Source organism: Dama dama, chromosome 15 (assembly GCF_033118175.1).
Source record: "Dama dama isolate Ldn47 chromosome 15, ASM3311817v1, whole genome shotgun sequence".
In the NCBI taxonomy this organism is placed as follows: Eukaryota; Metazoa; Chordata; class Mammalia; order Artiodactyla; family Cervidae; genus Dama; species Dama dama.
The window spans coordinates 79427654-79445494 of record NC_083695.1 but is presented as its reverse complement, the minus strand read 5'-3'; the positions used below and the strand labels follow the sequence as shown (position 1 = coordinate 79445494).

Below are 17841 nucleotides of genomic sequence, written 5' to 3'. Positions count from 1 at the left end.
CAGGAAGAAAGGGGAACAGAGTGAGGCTCTGGAGGGAGGGCTGCGCAGTCAGCAAGGCATTCACGGCCCCCAGCGTGACGTCCTGCGCTAACCCCCACTTCTCTACAAACTCCAGGAAGGGAAGGATCGCAGTTCCCCGCTCGAACCCGGAACTCTCCCGTGTCCTTGCCAGTCACCTCGGAGACCCTGCCAGAGACATCTTCAACACAGCCTCCTCCAGGCAGCCTTTCTGGGGCATCTCTTCCCACTCTGCCCACCCTGCCCATTACTTCTTCTTCTGAGAAGCCCGCTGGCTAGCATTTTCCCTCTCTCTCAACTTACCTTACAGAATCATCCATTAATTTAAACCATGTAATATCGCTGCTATTTGGTTGGCCCAAAATTTCATCCCAGTTCTAAAGAAAACTCCAAATGAACGTTTTGGCCGAGCCAATGTTTCTACCCTACAAAAATTCAGTTGCATAGGGTTCCATGCCACTCCGGAGCTATTTGGGGAGCTGTCTTAATACCATTCCCTCTACCAGGCTGCAACCTTTCTGAAAGCTGCAACTACACTGGGGTCTCTGGACCCCCTCTAGGATCTGGTAGCACCAGCCCTGAGTTGGTTCTCTACTGCATTTCAACTCAGCTGGGGCCCTGTGATGAGTGCTGCTTCTCTGTTTAGGGTTCGAGACAGGAACGTTTGGGTCATTCCACTATTCCTTACAACTACCCTGTGAGGTGGGTACTGTTTTATGCCCATTTTACAGAGGAGGAAACTGACTCAGAGACGTTAAGGAGCATGCCCAAGGTCACACAGCTAGCAGACGGCGGGGGGAAGGGGACCTGAACCAGGCCTCAGTCAGCTCATACTGTTGCTACGCAGACGCATCTTCCTGTCCAGATGTTGACTATTGCTCTAAAAATGGGGTAGAGAATTGAGGGGTGTTAACAGCGACCTGGGGTCCAAGAACGGCTATTTCACAACAAGGAAATAGCATTCTAATTGTTGGTAAAAAGAACAAAAAAAAAACACCGATGACTTTTGTGTTCATGGTAAAGAATTATGTCTGCTCTACCCTAGTTGTTAAAAAGTCCTATGTGAAGGAAAATTCCCATGAACAAATTTTTTCACCCTTTTAAATCCCCCCCTCAAAAAACAGAATTCAAGATTAAGAATATGAGATTGGGCACAATATCCAATATCTTATGTTCTGATATTCACTAAATAGCAGAATGAGCATGGTGGGCATTGAAGAAAAAGCAATGGAAATAATGGACAAATCTATGAAACAGCAGTCACATTTCTAGAATAATTTACATGGTTTTCAGATAACCGGGTCCTCTGATGGTGGCCGGGGGCGGGGCGGTGGGGGGGCAGGTTTCTCCAGGTGGATTAAACCAGCCAAAAGCATGTGAATACCCAAAATGAGAAGGGGCCACGTCACCTGCAAACCAGTGCCTCTCCATTGCCCTCATGAGTTGCAACTGTCCCCATGGCTGGACACTGAATGTCACCACTGCGGGAAGCCCAAGGTCTGCACCCAGGAAGGGCAGCCCAAGCTCCAGAGGAAGCACGGGTGCCCAGTCCCCGAAGTCTCTGGTCTCCATCCGGGAAGCAGAGTCTCCCTCTCTGCACTTCTCCACGGGGCTCATTTGTAAACAGGAACGTGAGTCATGGGGCAGGCATGAGTCCATTTTCCAGATTAGCCCAGCTTTACAACCAAGGTCATCCTATTCTGCCCCCGTCACAGCAGTGACTCATCTTACTGCCTCCCATCAAAGGGGACATGGTTTAGCCCTTCAATTGTTCCTGAAAGGAACCCAGCAGTATGGAGGTTTCAGTCCTGGTCTGCTTGTCTGCTTGTTCTGCTTCCTAACACAATGTTGAGAGCAAAGAGATTCCCGAGAGCAAGCATTCCAGGAGTTTGGAAAAGAAATGAATCTAAGAATACCCCAGACCATATTATCTTCCCATGGCCTCTTAGGGTCTCCACTCCCATAGGGGCTTGCACACAAGTTTGTTATACTTATGGGTATGTGGGCGCACGCGCGCGCACACACACACACACACACACACACACACACACACACACACACTTTCTCTCTCTCTCCCCTCTGTACACGATCTAATACTCTTCCTGGGAACCTCAGAGCCAAATTTGCAGTTCACGTCTACCAATCTCGTAGGATATTCCAGCTTTGAAATTTGTGAGATTAACCTTACCCCCATCTTATCTTACAGGTCTATCTTGCTTTCCTCTTTATTCTAATTTCCTTTATTATTCACTTCCAATCTTTTTACATAATATGAAGTCTTATAAGCCTCTTCAAGTTTGAGGGGTATAGGATTTCTTATAAATAGATCTAAGTGTGCATACAAATACCAAATCATTTTGTACCATGAGAGAACTCTAAATGAGTCTTCCCCTAACAAATACAAGACTCTTCAACAAATCCTAAAGATGATGAAGCAGACGACTGCCAAGTTTTCCACTCAGCATCCATTCGAGCTTTTTCTGATAACAGTACCCTTAATTATTTAGGAGGTATCACCCCGACGCTTGACCCATACAGTTTGGGTAGAGTGGACTCTAGTCCCCAGCTCCACAGATGGGCGAGTTTACTCAGTCCGAATGTACTCAGCCCATTATGCCCCCTGACCACAGACACCAGTTCAGAACTGTGCGGGGAGATAAGGTCTCTCTGGACTCAAACCTGTCCCTGTGCAATGGAGTCAACCTGGAGGAAAGCAGGGCCGAGGGCTAGAAGGAAATGCTGTCCTGGAATATCTGATCCTGGATCCAGCCATGCCTAACACATGCATCCTATAAACTTTTCAAGTATGGGTCAATACACTCATTTACCTCGGGCCAGTTTGGGCTAGGTTTGAGGAAGGAGAAGGGCATCCTGACCAGAGAAACCTAGTCGCCTTTGTCAGACTGACCTCAATAATCATCCATCCACAAAGCTAGCAATAATGTGGAAAAACCTGGAGATGTTCCAGGAAAAGTCAATGAAGGCCTCTGGAGTTTCATGATCCAGGCATGATGAGGGGACTATTACAAGGCAATATTGGAGGGAAGTGTCCAGTACTTTTCAAAATAAGAATGAATGAGGCGTGTGGCTAGTCTTCGGACAGGGGAGTGGGGAACTTGAAAAACCACACACCTGCTAGAATTACCACTCGGCCCTCCTCCTTTAGTGCCTCCGAGGCCACTGGCTTCACTGACCGACTTTATTAAGATGTGGTCTCCAGAAGTTGAGGCTATGACATGTCAAGACAGACGGCATGCACAGCTGCACAGCAGGCAGCAGGCTTCATTTTCCCTGATGACGTGGCCCCTGAGGGCGTGGTGTGTTGGCCAGTTCTGGACATGGCCACATGGAGCAGAATCAAGGTGTACCACTAAAAGTTGGAGCAACAACATCACTCATTATTAGAGAAATGCAAATCAAAACCACAATGAGGTACCATTACACACTAGTCAGGATGGCTGCTATCCAAAAGTCTACAAGCAATAAATGCTGGAGAGGGTGTGGAGAAAAGGGAACCCTCTTACACTGTTGGTGGGAATGCAAACTAGTACAGCCGCTATGGAAAACAGTGTGGAGATTTCTTAAAAAACTGGACATAGAACTGCCATATGACCCAGCAATCCCACTTCTGGGCATACACACTGAGGAAACCAGATCTGAAAGAGACACGTGCACCCCAATGTTCATCGCAGCACTGTTTATAATAGCCAGGACATGGAAGCAACCTAGATGCCCATCAGCAGATGAATGGATAAGGAAGCTGTGGTACATATACACCATGGAATATTACTCAGCCATTAAAAAGAATTCATTTGAACCAGTCCTAATGAGATGGATGAAGCTGGAGCCCCTTATACAGAGTGAAGTAAGCCAGAAAGATAAAGAACATTACAGCATACTGACACATGTATATGGAATTTAGAAAGGTGATAACGATAACCCTATATGCAGAACAGAAAAAGAGACACAGAAATACAGAACAGACTTTTGAACTCTGTGGGAGAATGTGAGGGTGGGATATTTCAAAAGAACTGCATGTATACTATCTATGGTGAAACAGATCACCAGCCCAGGTGGGATGCACGAGACAAGTGCTCCGGCCTGGTGCACTGGGAAGACCCAGAGGAATCGGGTGGAGAGGGAGGTGGGAGGGGGGATCGGGATTGGGAATACATGTAAATCCATGGCTGATTCATATCAATGTATGACAAAACCCACTGGAAAAAAAAAAAAAAAAAAGTTGGAGCAATAGTTGTGTATTCTACTATTTTGTTTCTTCATGAGCTTAAAGCCACCTTCAGCAGGTGGCTGGGCAATATTCAAAGGTTAACACAACAGAATGGAAAATCAACGAGACAGAAAGTACAAATTGCCCTGCCAGGAAAAATAAACACAAAAGAAAAGAGAGTCTAGAAGGAGCTGCAAAGCATTTAAAAACCAAAACCCCTAAAAACACTAAAGCCTCCAGACATAAAGATTTTGTATGAAATGTGTTACTCACACCAAATTTGGTCAACAGCTGTCGGCTACTGGGAGAATTCTACACCCACTGCTCAGGCAGGAAGAAAAAAGCAAAAGCTTCCAATTTTGTTTCAGTAAAGTTTGGTTGTGATCATTAATTTTTATGGGTCAACTTGTCTGGGCAACGGGGTGACCAGATATTTGGTCAAACATTCTGAGTGTTTCTGTGTTTTGGATGAGTTTAAATTGGTAGAATGAAAAAACTGATTGCCCTCCTTAATGTGGGTAGGCCTCATCCAATCAGTTTGAAGGTCTGAACTGAAGAAAGGCTGATCCTAACCAAATAAGGAAAACTCTTCATGTTTGACTACCTTCAAGTTGGGACATGGGAGTTTTTCTTCCTGCCTTTAGACTTGAGCTAAAACACAGGCTCTTTCTGGGTCTCAAGTCTGCCAGCCTTTGGACCAGAACTACATCACCAGCTCTCTTGATTCTGAGGCCTCCAGACTCAGACTAGAGCTAAATTATAAACTTCCCTGGGCCTCCAGCTTATTGAGTACAGATCTAGGGACTTCTTGGTCTTCATAACTGCATGAGTCAATTCATTACTTATAGTAAGTCTCTTTCTACATCTATCTCCTATTGGTTCCGTTTCTCTGGAGAACCCTAATACATTTGGGTTTTTTATATGTTTTCTCCCCCCATATAAGAGGGAAAGGATTATTTATGGATCTCTCAAAGGAATCAGAATTGGAAAATGGAATGGGTCTTAGAAATCATGTAATTGAATTCTTTGTTTTCTTTTTAAATCCCTAAGTCTAGGCATAAAGGGACCTCCCCAGGACTATACAGCTAGAAAAGAACAAACCAAAAACCCAGATTTTTTAAAAACTAGGAGGTCAAGGTTCTATGCACAACACGGAAGAGTTTTACTTTGAAAAAGCATCGTCTCTGGAGGAAAAAACATCCATTTGAGAGAAGGACATGGGCAAGAGCCATTGCACTAAAGAAGCCAACTAATAAAATGATAATTAAAAAAAAGAAAAATGGCAAGAGGGTGAAATCCTCTTATCTCTTTACCATTTACATATACATGCACATGTGTATATAAACCAGGACACAAAAAACAATTAGGCAACAGCAGCCAACCATCCATCCAACCAACCACACGCATACACATAAACTCAGAGGGTTCAGATCTTTATGCTCTATCAGTTATTGTCACTTCTGAAAGTAAGGTTAAGTTTGGTGCGAACTAATCACATTTGACAGGTCTTGTCAAACAAGACACAAGAAAACTGTAATCATGGCTCTAGGAAAGCTACCATTTTTGTCTTTAAAGGTGAGTCCAGTTTTTTCCCAAAGTAGCATACCATCACAGACATCACAAATGTATGTGACACTACTTTTCATGATTCATTTTTCTAAAATGTGAGCATGTGAGTGATAAGGTGTGAGAGTCTGTGTGTGGTGTGTGTACACACTGCCCACCTATGGGCGTGCAGAGGTAGGTGGGTATCCTCCAGTGTGGGTGACAGTGGCCTGCAGCTAGGAACCGCAAGTTCCCAGCTCGCATAGAGCAACTCCTTCTTGTCAATATCACTTGTCACTTCCCAGTCAGTATCACTGGGCCACCCTGCTCAGACCTGGCATCAGATGAAATGTAACCATCACCCCTACACTCAAGGGATGTAGGAATGGAGTCTGCCTTAGCCCTCAAGGACCTCATCTTAGTAAGAAAGAGACTAGGATGCAAACACAATGAACACAAAAGGAGCCAATGTTAAGTCCCTCCACAGACTAGCCTTTTACAAAGCACAGTACCTCTCATCCTCAATCTCAGCAAAGAGACAGAAGTGGGACCCATTTTCACTGCCACTTTCCACCAACTAGCTGTGTGCCCTGTACTTCTGGGGATCAGTGCGTGAAGCCATGTGAGAGTGCTGGCGACTGAATGACTGGTAAGGGCCCTGCCCACCTTCCAAGTGCTCCAAATCTGCAGGGTGAGAAGAACAGGGGTGGGGGGTGGAGGGGGGGCCATTAATTCCTCCCATCACTCTGAGTACAAATCCTACATGCCTGGATTTCTGCACATGGCCACTGTATCCTGAGGTGATATTTACTGAAGACAGTTACATCCAGGAGAAAAAACTTTCTTTTACCAGGTAAAAGATCTACATGGCCAAGGAAAAATACTTTAGCGATAAAGTATAAAAAAAGGGAATTTGTAGCACCATTTTGAAAGGTGTTTACTGGTTTAAAGAAAACTTTGTCAACTTTTGTTTTCTGAGGGAAAAAAATAGTTCTCAATAACAAATAATGAGAAGATGAAAAAGAAACTCACTTTTTTACTATGGTAGAAACAAATGAAGGAAAATCACCTAAAATAGTTTTTGAAGAGCTTGGGATAAAGTTTAAAAAAAGAGTTACTTGAGTAATTTTGAATAAAGGAGATGCTTTTATTTTTTAGCTGATATCAACACTAAAGAAACCAAGAAAGTGAAGTCAAGACTTTCTGGGATGGTAATAATGTACAAAAGCCAACCTTAATAATGGAAAATTAGCCAAGGCATGAAAAAAGTAAATGAAGTTCTAACAGACATCGCTGGAACACTAAATGAAGTCCTTTCTACAGCCAAACTAATTCCTCCGACACCCATGCACTAGCAGAAAACCAGTGTATCTTTCTGGTCTCTTTCCTCAGACAGTGATGAGGTTCCGTGGTGACCTCAGCAAATGGAAAACTGAAGCTTCTCCGTGCAACCTCCACCTCCATTATTTGCATATGGAATTGAGAGATTAACAGTGTAATCTCTCCAGACAAGTAAAATGTCAGCAAGCTCATGAAAAACCATGCTCATCAGTTACTTTGGGAGAAAAGGACCTGATTCACAGGTGCAGGCATAGATCGGTATGGAAGAGATGGAGGCCGAAGCTCAGGTCCAGAAAGGCTGAAGGAAGGTTTGTGCATCTAGCTAATAAATAAATGTAATAACAGGCTATTGACGAGATTTTTGGTAAAGGGTAGTTCCTTCTCCCAGAAGAGCCTCTGGGAAGGGATGTGGGTCCACATTTTGCCCCTGGGGGCCATAGATAGTACTAGGCAGAATCAAGGGACCAAGAGGGGGAGAGAGTCTGATTGGGATTGGCAGTGTGTACTTGGTAATCCTCTCTCTTTACAAACCAACATACTCCCTAAAAAAGACAAAGAAAAGCACCCCAAAATGGAGCAGAGAGGTTTTAAAGACAGCACAGAAACCAGCTGTGCCTGGGGATCCAGTTACCACTCAGGAAATTTAGAGTGCTTTGCCCCCACAAAGAAGGCAGTGTTGATCAACAACACCCTCCTTCCTTATCAATAGGACCAAATGTTTTAAAATGCAAATAACAGGTTTCTAGAACAACCCTGGAATTTCTCCTGGAAATGTTTTTATAGTTCACATCTTGTTAGTCGCAGGAGCCCCAATTAAATGTCTTCTCTTCTCATTTCTGCTAACCAATTATTAGCATTAGATAATAACATACTATTTTCTGCTAATATGTTTCCTGACAACATCAAACTCCAGAGGGTCTTCATGGTGCAATAACTGAATAACTGTGGCAATGAGGACTAATTTATGAGAAAACATTATTTAAACCTACTCAATGTTTATGAAAAACAACCATTTTGGTTAAAATGCACTATACTAATGGCATAAAAACTTAGTAAATTGAAATAACCTGAAAAAAAAAAACTCCCCAAACATTATGAAAAAACAGGAATCACACTGCAAGGCTCTAAGGTTATAAATATTCAAATACCACAGACACCCACAGGCAGGACCAACCTGTGACATCATCTCAATCAGAATGAGAAGGTACTTGAGAATTTGAGGAAAGGCTTGCCAGCTTCATTCGCTAACATCTCTGGTTCCAAAATCACACTCGCCTCCTAGCTGTCCTCCTCAGAAAGAATCACACTATTGCTAATCGCGTAACTTGAGAGGCCATAACTCTTGTCACTGGGCACACACCTGGGACAACCATAGTGTGGTCCTGCCTGGACTGGGGTGATGAATTCTCTCAGAATTATGGTATTTGGAGTTTCTCAGCTTGAAAGGATAAGGGATCTGAGATAAATTACCCCATGCTACTCAAGTCAGGCACTATCCTTCTACCCCACATGTTTATATCTTTAAGAGTAAAAATCAGATTAAAGAGAGCCCTGAGAGAGGAAAAAATAAGTCGTAATTGTGGGTGTGGGTGTGTGCACGTGCGTGTGTGTGTGTGTATAGGAGACAACAGACAGTACACCCAGGTGGCGGTGCTAGTGGTAAAGAACCCACCTGCCAATGCAGGAGAGATAGGAGATGAGGGTTGGAATCCCTGGGTCAAGAAGATCCCCTGGAGGAGGGCATGGCAACCCACTTCAGTATTCTTGCCTGGGAAATCCCATGGACAGAGGGACCTGGGGGGCTACGATCCATAAGGTCGCAAAGAGTCGGACTCGACTGAAGTGACTGAGCATGCACGCATGCGATATTTTTAAAATTCTGAAGCTTACCATCAACTGATACATGGATCAGTAAAATGTGATCTATCAACACAATGGAATATTATTTGGCTATTAAAAAGTAATGGAATAGAAACAGATGCCATAATATGGATGATCTTTTCTCCCCCAAACTTTAAACTTTTTATTTTGTATTGGGGTAAAGCCAGTTAACAATGTAGTTTCAGGTGAACAGGGAAGGGACTCAGCCATATACACACATGTATAACATGGATGAATCTGGAGAAGACCATGCTAAGTGGAAGACACCAGTCACCAAGGACCACATATATGACTCTATACATGCCAAATGTCTGGAAGAGACAAATCCACAGCGACAGAGAGTACGGTGGATGGGGGGTGAGTTGGAGGAAGTGGGGAGTGACAACTAACGGGGACAGAGTTTCTTTTGAAGGTGATGAGATGTTCTCGACTGTGGTGATGGTTGCAAAATCCTATAAATATACTAAGAATCATTAAAGTGCACACTTTAAAAGAGTGAACTATATAATTTTAAATTCTGAAGTTCCAATTGGCCTAACTACCATTATCTTATCTCTAACTGCCTTCTGAGCACATTTTATTTCAAGCAAATACTCAACTCTGGGCAACAGGCAGGATTATTATTCCCATTTCACAGGAAGCAGAGGTCCAAAGAGCTTCTGTTTTCCTTCCACTGGCTGCCTAGGTTTCCACAGGGTGCAAGGAGGAGTGTGAACTATGGGGGAGTCCTAGGTCTTATCACTCCCCAAATCAGGGAGGGATTAATATCCAGCTCTTGCCAGATGTCTAGAAATTTATAGGGCTGGGTCATGCAGACAGGCTATTAAACAAAAGACACTGAAAAAATGGCACTTGGATTACTGGAATGCAACTCATAACAGCATGAAATCCAGGTTAAACCATTTAGCTAAAAAAGGAGGGGGGGAGTCGTCTCTTGAGTTGATATCTAGAAGGGTGAAAATATACCCAATTAGATGTGGTCATATAATTTTCACATCAAACATCTTGTGCTCCCAAAGGCAACTAATGGCACAGCTCGCTGTGGATTTTCCCAAGTTTTCAGGAGCATTGACAGCCCTCTTCAACAAAGCCATTTAACATAACAGAAGGTTAAAGCAGGAACCACAAACACTTGCTTTTCTTAATTTACGCCTTTCATTTACTTCCCCAGAAATGTCATGGAGGAGCCAGGAAATTTATGATGTACTGTCAATAGACGGTTCCTTTTAAGAACAGGATTTAGAAAGCAAAATATGAATTCTGGAAGGTAAGCTTGGAGGTATACATACCTTTAAAAAAAAAAACCAAAACACAAACTTTTAGTATTCCAGGAGAAGCAAGATGACTTGGTTGAGTCTCACACTTAATTTTAAAGAAAAGGAAAAGTAAAGACTATTAGGTGAGTGGGAGACTGGTAGGTTTTGAGAAACCCAAGTATAATGACTTCACATCATCTATCCCAATAACCAGGTATGATCAAAATCCATTGCTGGACCACAGCAAACAAAACACAGCTCACAAGGGCTTTTCTCTGCGTCACTGGCTTTTGGAAGTATGAGAAGCTGCTAGCATTTAAATCATCATGCTTGTGTAGTTTTAACCATTTCTTTAAAAAAAAAAACATTCTAGTAAACCACTAAGATTTTTTAAGCCATAAAGTAATTGGCAAAAAAAAAAAAAAAAAAAAAGACAAAACATAACATTGGCAAGTTGGGGTGTCATTCATTTTAAAGATATTCTTTCTTTTACCTTGGTCTGTTTTTTAGTTTAAGGAATAACAAAGGGACAGGTGCTCAACAAACACTTGTGTTAAAGCAGGATTTGTCAACCTCAACAGTACCGACGTTCTGATAGCTCTTTCGGGGGGTGGGGTGGGGGGTGGTGCCTGCCTCAGCAGCATCTCCGGCCTCCACCCACTCAATGACGGCATCCCCCCCCCCCGCTCCTCCTCCCGCGCAGCTGTGTTGACCAAAACTGCATCCAGACTCTGCCGAATGCCTCCTGGGCAGCAAAGTCACCCCAGCTGGGAGCCAGGGAGCTGAAGGTGACTGGCCTGAACACTTCCCTATGACGGGCACTGATGCAGAGGCCCTAGCCTGAACAGAAGTCTAATGACTGACACAGAGGCCCTAGCTTGAAGAAGGACCCAGACCCCTGCACAACAAAATCAGCCAGCTCTCATCCGAACCCTCCAACAGCAATCAGTTTCAGAAACCCGGGAAAACATGATGATCTGGTCAACATCCCCCTGAGCCCCCCCAGGTGACTAGCGTGCAGCCTTCAACTATGTGCCAAGGTCCCACAGTGCCCTATAACTCTTGCACGTGTCCTTAATATTGTCATTTACAAATGGATGAAGTGAAGGTACCAGCAGGAACGGTATGTGTCTGAAGGCGTGGGTGGGAGCAGGTACTTGTTTAGTCACCAAGTTGTGTCTGACTCTTCTGTCACTCCACGGACTGTAGCCCACTGAGCTCCTTCTGTCTATGGGATTTCCCAGGCAAGAATACTGGAGGGGGTTGCCATTTCCTTCTCCAGGGGATCTTCTCCACCCAGGGATTGAACCCGCATCTCCCAGGGAAGCCCTGGGTGCAGGTACAGGTCTCTTTAAAATGGCAGAGCTGCATTAATCTGCTGATCTATAATAGATATCCCAGTCACTCAAGAAAACCCAAACTACTCCCTGTTCAGAGCAGGGGAGTCTGATGGTAGCCAGTCAGCAAAACAATGATATTTTTATCTCTGATCTCCTTAATGAAAGAATCCAAAGTACAAACTAAAACATGGAGCCCAAGTCTAATTCATAAGTCCAGAAGGTTCTGTATAATTAACCCTGAGGATCTATGAGATCCCAGAGGATGTTGGTGCTCAAGCAAGAAGGGGGGCGGCATCAACAACCTCTTGGCCCTTTGGAGGATTAGTTGGCCAGCCAACTGCCCTCAAACCACCATGGGTAAGCATTCCTTTGCTCATCACCCCTGGACACAAGAGGGCACAGCAGTGCAGGGGCCAGGGGGCAAGCCCCAGACCCACTTCAAGACCCCGGCGTCTCTGGTCTAGAGTGGAGAAACGCCACAACGCATCGTCATTCCCAGGGTGTGGTCTGTTTTCTGGACGCCGTGCCAGCAACTCCTGCTGGGAGACGTCCAGGCCACGGGGATGGGTGGCCGTCTGACAAAGTGACTCACACCGAGGCTGACAGGTTGGAAAGGCTGGCGAGAATAAAAAATGGGAGGGGGAAGCAGCTCCGCAGGGAAGAATTCAGAACACCCTGTGACCCATTTAAACCCAAACCCTCTCATGATCATCATCAAAACCTAGGTTTTCAGGGTGGACACTCCTCCACTGACAACAACAGTTCTTTCTCTACAGACCCCAAGCTGGTGAGAAGCCTGGGAACTCTGCCTGCTGTCAGGGTTCTAGACTGGAAAGACACCTGCTCAAAAGACAGTGAGAAACTTTCCCAGTGGTCCAGTCCTTAAGACTCCACACGTCCCACTGCAGGTGGGCACGGGTTCGATCCCTGGTTAGGGAACTAAGATCCCACATGCTACTTGGTGTGACCAAAAAAAAAGAAAGAAAGAAAGAAACAGACTTAAAAACAACAGAGAGATCCATGAGGCAGACCGTGTACCTGCAGCCAGCAATGCCCGGTGTCCTGCGACTCCCTTGGGACCCCTCTTAGCATCATCTCACATCAGGCCACCTGGCTGTGCCCTATGAAACATGGTTGGCCGCCAGCATCCTAGTAGCCTTGTGGCTATGAACAGTGTAGTTACTCTAGCTCAGGGGTCAGGTTCCGCACCTGAATTCATTAATTCACCTTGAGAACCCTGGTTTCACATTTTTATCTAAGACACCAGAAAGGTCTTGGACCCACTGGCAATCCTTACATCGTTACCATGACGTATTCAGGGAAGGACCCTGTGTCCTGTTTCTTTTCCTCCCAAAAAGGAAACCAAGACACAAGAGATAGCTAGAGATCAAGGCAAAAACCAATCTATGAGCAGCCACGAAGTCACCACAAATAAAAACGTCTCACATGCCACTGCTGGTCTTCCAAACATGAATGACATTTGTATTGGCTTCTTTTATAAGTTTCTAAGTGGGCGGGTGATCTGGAAGGCACTTTCCCATGTATTAACAGCAATGTGCCTAAACAGTCATTCTCCCTGGGGAGCATGTCTGAAGATAGTGGCACCCCAACCCTGCTTCTTCAGGCATCCACATAGCCCCAGGCAGGTTCCTGACCCAGAGGAGCCCACTCATCTTGGGAGGGAGGACCGTCTTCCATGTAACTACACCAGGCTGACCTGCCTGCTGGAACCTGAACCACCTCCGCCACCAAGATCCTCAATGCACCAGGCTGGTGAGGACAAGTCTCCATGTCAGTCCGGCCAGCTCGGCTTCCGCTGCAGCTCAGGCACCAGTGAGGTTTGGGCCCGTGCCCCATCCTGACACTGATAACATTCCTCGCAGCTGCCGCACCGGAACAGAAAAGGTAAAAGATTTCTCCCTCCAATGTGTGAACTAGGGGAGAAAAGCCGGGGGGGCCCAGGGAGAAAACAACTCCCTCTTAGCACCACTATCTCCACGTCTGTTCCAACATCACAAAAGACAGATACTCAAGCTTCCCAGGCCCTGGGTACCCTCAAAGCAGGAATTTCCCCTGGAGGTAGAGGCCAGGGAGGCAGCATTTAACTCTCTCCCCATCACCACTGGAGTTCCCACTGGGCACTCGGAGGGAGGAATCCATTCATCCCAGGTTCCACTACTAATGCCAGCATGCTCGTCTGCCTGCTTCCCAGAGTTGTGTATTCGTTTCAAGTAAAATGAATTCACAATGTCCGCTTGGGTTTTTCCATCTTCTGGCCTCTTGCAGAAAACAAGGCAGTGAGGCAGAGTTGAGAGAAGCGAAAGGACACTGGAATCCAGAAGGCTGAGGCTGAGGCCACCTCAGGCAAGTTTCCATCGTTAAGTCCCTCACTTTGTGAAGTTAAAGGAGTAACAAAGACCACATGGTGTATGAGTCCATTTATAGATGTCTAGAACAGGCAAATCTACAGAGACAAAAATACAGTAGTAGTTGCCTAGGACTGGGAGGAATTGGGGGAAATGGACAGTAGCTGCTTTTTTGTTTAAAAAAAGAAAAAAAAATGTTTAGCCACCACAAACATAGGGCTTCCATCCTCCTCTGAATTAGTCAACTTTAAATATTGTCTCTTGGATTAGAAGTAAAGATAATCTGGAAGGTCCTTAGGAAGTATCTAGGTAAACTATTAACCTGCTTGAGACTCAGCCTGCTGGAACAGGAGTAACAATGTTATCTACCCTAAAATGTCAGGAGGATTCAATTTCAAGGCAGAGGTAAGGAGTTTATTAGCACAGCGCCCAGGACATGGTAGACACTCCACAGAATGCTCCTGTGCTGTGTACAGTCCCACAGGAAGCCTCAGAGAGAAAGGCCAGGTTCAAGAGAGAAGGACTGGCCGCTATCTTTGCCTGAACCCTGCTTCTTTTCTTTCTTCCCCCAGCATTCTTTCCTCACCTTCAATATTAAGGCTTTGACCAGCTTAAAAAACAATTATAATAACAGCCAAAGTTTGGGAGCTCTATGAGAGCTGTACCTGCAATGCCATGTCCTCAAAATATGCCGTGTAACTATTCCTGCAGGGTTCTCCTTCGTCAGAAAGTCTTGCCCCTATTCAGCAGACGGGCCACAGCAAACAGCACAGGGATGATGCCCAGGATCACGCTGGCTTCTCCAGGAGGAGGTGTCATGACCAGTTCTTAGCTCCAAATAGGCTAACCCCTTATGATCTCCTTCACAAGGGAAAGGAGAAAAACTAATGAAGAGCATCTAGTAGACCCCAAAAGGCTAAGATCGTCACACCACCTGTTGAATGCAAACTTCAGTAAGTGTTTTAAAGACCAACTCCAGCTAATCTATCCTAGGAAATCTTAACACCAGTCAGTCATTTGATCCAATGGGAGCCAACATCTGCTTACATGATCTTCCCTTCCTTGTCGCACTGATTCGTCCAGAAACTAGACCAATTGACCCAGACAGACCAATTAGAATCCTGTCCCAGAAACGGGTCTGAGTCAAGTCAGGGCAAGAGCCCCCACAAGCCTCCAACTAAGGATGAAAGCCTGTGACACCACTCATCCTCCAGGCTTTCCTACCAAAGCTCTGCAGCAGGAGGAAACGGAGACTCGAGGGTGGATGTCCCCTCATGGGACAGTCCTTCAGCCAACCCTTCAGCAAGCTCTCCCTCTGCCATTCCCACAAGTTAGTTATGGCAGTCAAAGAACTCCCCTCTTGCTTGTTTAAGCTTGCTCAGGTTGGGTTTCTGATACCTGTCACTACAGAGCGCCATTAAAGGAGGTTTGGGGTGTTTTTTTTTAATGTTTTAAAGAAAGGGGGAGATGAATTAACTTTGCTCTCATACACAGGTAATAATGAATGGCGCCAGAAACCTTGGTCGGCCCATCTAGCTCCAAAGTGGTGGCTGGTCGACTCCCCTACACTATACCAACCACCCTTACTCAACTCCTCTGCCCTGAATAGGACCACAGGGCATTTGGTGAGGCCCTCCGTTGGCCCTTAGAATTTTCACGGAGGTTGTCTCCAAAATATACATGTGCACACTCAAGTCACCAGCAACACAGAAGGCTCCTACTCTCAGGTAACTGCCAAAATGATTAAACGTGGACTTCTAGCCCGTGTGTTTGTGAAAACATTGTGTGTGTATGCATATGTGTGTGTGTCCCATCCCACACACCCCACACAGCACTGCTCTGTTACTAGACATGATGGAACACAGGGCTTCTACATTGTAGAAATGAATATCAAAAAACAAGGAAGACAGCTGCAGAATCTGTGCTTAAAACCTGCAGTGGGGAGTTAGCAAATGGAGCTTCCCAGCACAAAAGGCTCCCTCAGTGTTCCTTCCACTAACATTCTCTGGAGGTGGTTGAGCCCATGCAGATCTCAGCGTCAACCAGAGGGCATGGGAACAGGTGAAGGGGATGCCCTGAGTGAACTCACTATGTGCCCAGTGGGCACACAATCCTTCAACATGCAGAAGACCAGATGGGTCTAGTCTTCAAACATGCCCCAATTTCATTTCTGAATCATGTCTGGGTGTTTGTGGCTGTTCGCATGGCCCCAGCTCATCCTTCTGGAAGGTTTCTTTGACTTAGGCCAGCAGGAAGAAACAGGCTTCTGTTACAGACACGCTGCTCCCTCTGAGTAGACACACCACCGTACCCACCACACCCACCATCCGCCTCTGAGGGGTCCACCCCACCCTAGGTGCACGTTCTCAGCCACGTGCCCAGCCCCTCCCTGCTGACTGGACCAGAGGCAGCATCTTCCCCAAGGATGGCTGAGGCTGGACAGTGGCCATCAACAGCCACAGACACTCCAGCCAAGCCCGGGGCAGGGGGCCAAATTCTCCCTCTTGGTCTTTTCAGGGGTTTTTGTTTCCTTAATAGGGAACTCAGAACAAACTGAGAGTCAAAGGCAAAGGGATCTAGAGCAGGAGACCATGAGGTGAAAGGGCTGAGATGAAGGGTGAACGTGGAGGCAGGAAGATGATGGGGCCTCGGGCAGAGAGTACGAAGGTGCAGAGAGCAGGTGGCCCGCAGACGGGGAAGGTTAAGAGATGACACAAAAAGATGAGAGAAGACAGGCCAAGGGCTGAGTAAGAGCTCGGTCTGGGGCAACTCCTGCCCTGCCCTGCCCTCCAGCAGCCTGGGTCAGGAACAGACCCCGCTCCCAGCCTGCCAAAGCCGAGGGCCAGCAGCCCCTCTCAAGCGGCTGAGTTCTCTTGTCTGGGTCCACCGGAGGCCAAGCCACCATGTCAGGGTCTCTTCTCTCTGGTTCTCAGTGCAGCCTTAAAACAAGGCCCGCAAGACTTATGGTAACCAAGCTGCATCCCTTGTTCCCCAAGCCCATTTCTTTCCCTGCTTTCCCAGCATCCTGGACCACTCGCAAAGCCTTCTGGGTAATCACCATGCAGGTGAGCTGGTTTTCACCCAAATAAACAATCCCCTGTCAACCGTCAATAGTGAGGAAGAGCAGTATAGTGCAGAGGGGCCTGAAGACTTCGTGTACAAAAAATCTTGTTACATTTTGTTCAGAAAGGGAAGTTGGTGTAAGCTTCATTTTTTAAAGGGGAGTTAAGTCTAGACTGTTCTCATATGCGATAACTGGTCTCCCAGGACTGTTATCTCCTCAGTAGGTTTAATAAGGCACTTAAGACAAAAAAAAGACTAACTTCCTGAAAGTGACTTCAGAGTTTAACTGAAGTCCATAAAGTTATACTAAATGCCATGGAGGAAGACGTGTCCCCAGTTAGAGACTTCCAAAGGGTACCCAGAGATGAAAGAGAGAAGAATTTGAGAAGGCTAGTCCTCCAAAATTATAAGCTCTGTCCACTGACTCTAGTTTCCATTTTACAATCACAGCAGAGGACACAGATCACTGAATCTCTAAGTTTCCAAGCTATAAAGAACCAAAAAACCCTCATCATATATAACCCCTATTTTTCTTTTTTAAAACCTATGAAATAAAACATGCCAAGACTTGCCCAGGGTCACACGGCAAGTTTCTGACAGAAGTAACACAAGGACTCAGGCTCCCTGGGTCGGAGCCCAGGACTCATTCCTTTCTGCCCTGGAATTTAACTTTCAACACATTGAAAGTTTCTGTGAAATCTAAACATAATTACATCAAAAGCCTAGCACTACTTATGAAATCTAACAGAAAAAATATATTGCTTCTCAGAAGCTTCACAAGAGAACCTTGGCAACAGAGAAAA

The 17841-nt window shown here is 45.6% G+C and overlaps 1 protein-coding gene across 31 annotated transcripts in view; it reads right to left on the bottom strand.

Annotated features, from left to right (window-relative positions):
• TCF7L2 (transcription factor 7 like 2) overlaps positions 1–17841 on the bottom strand; it is a 200682-nt gene that overhangs the window by 74703 nt on the left and 108138 nt on the right. The gene's annotated exons all lie outside the window — the stretch shown is intronic.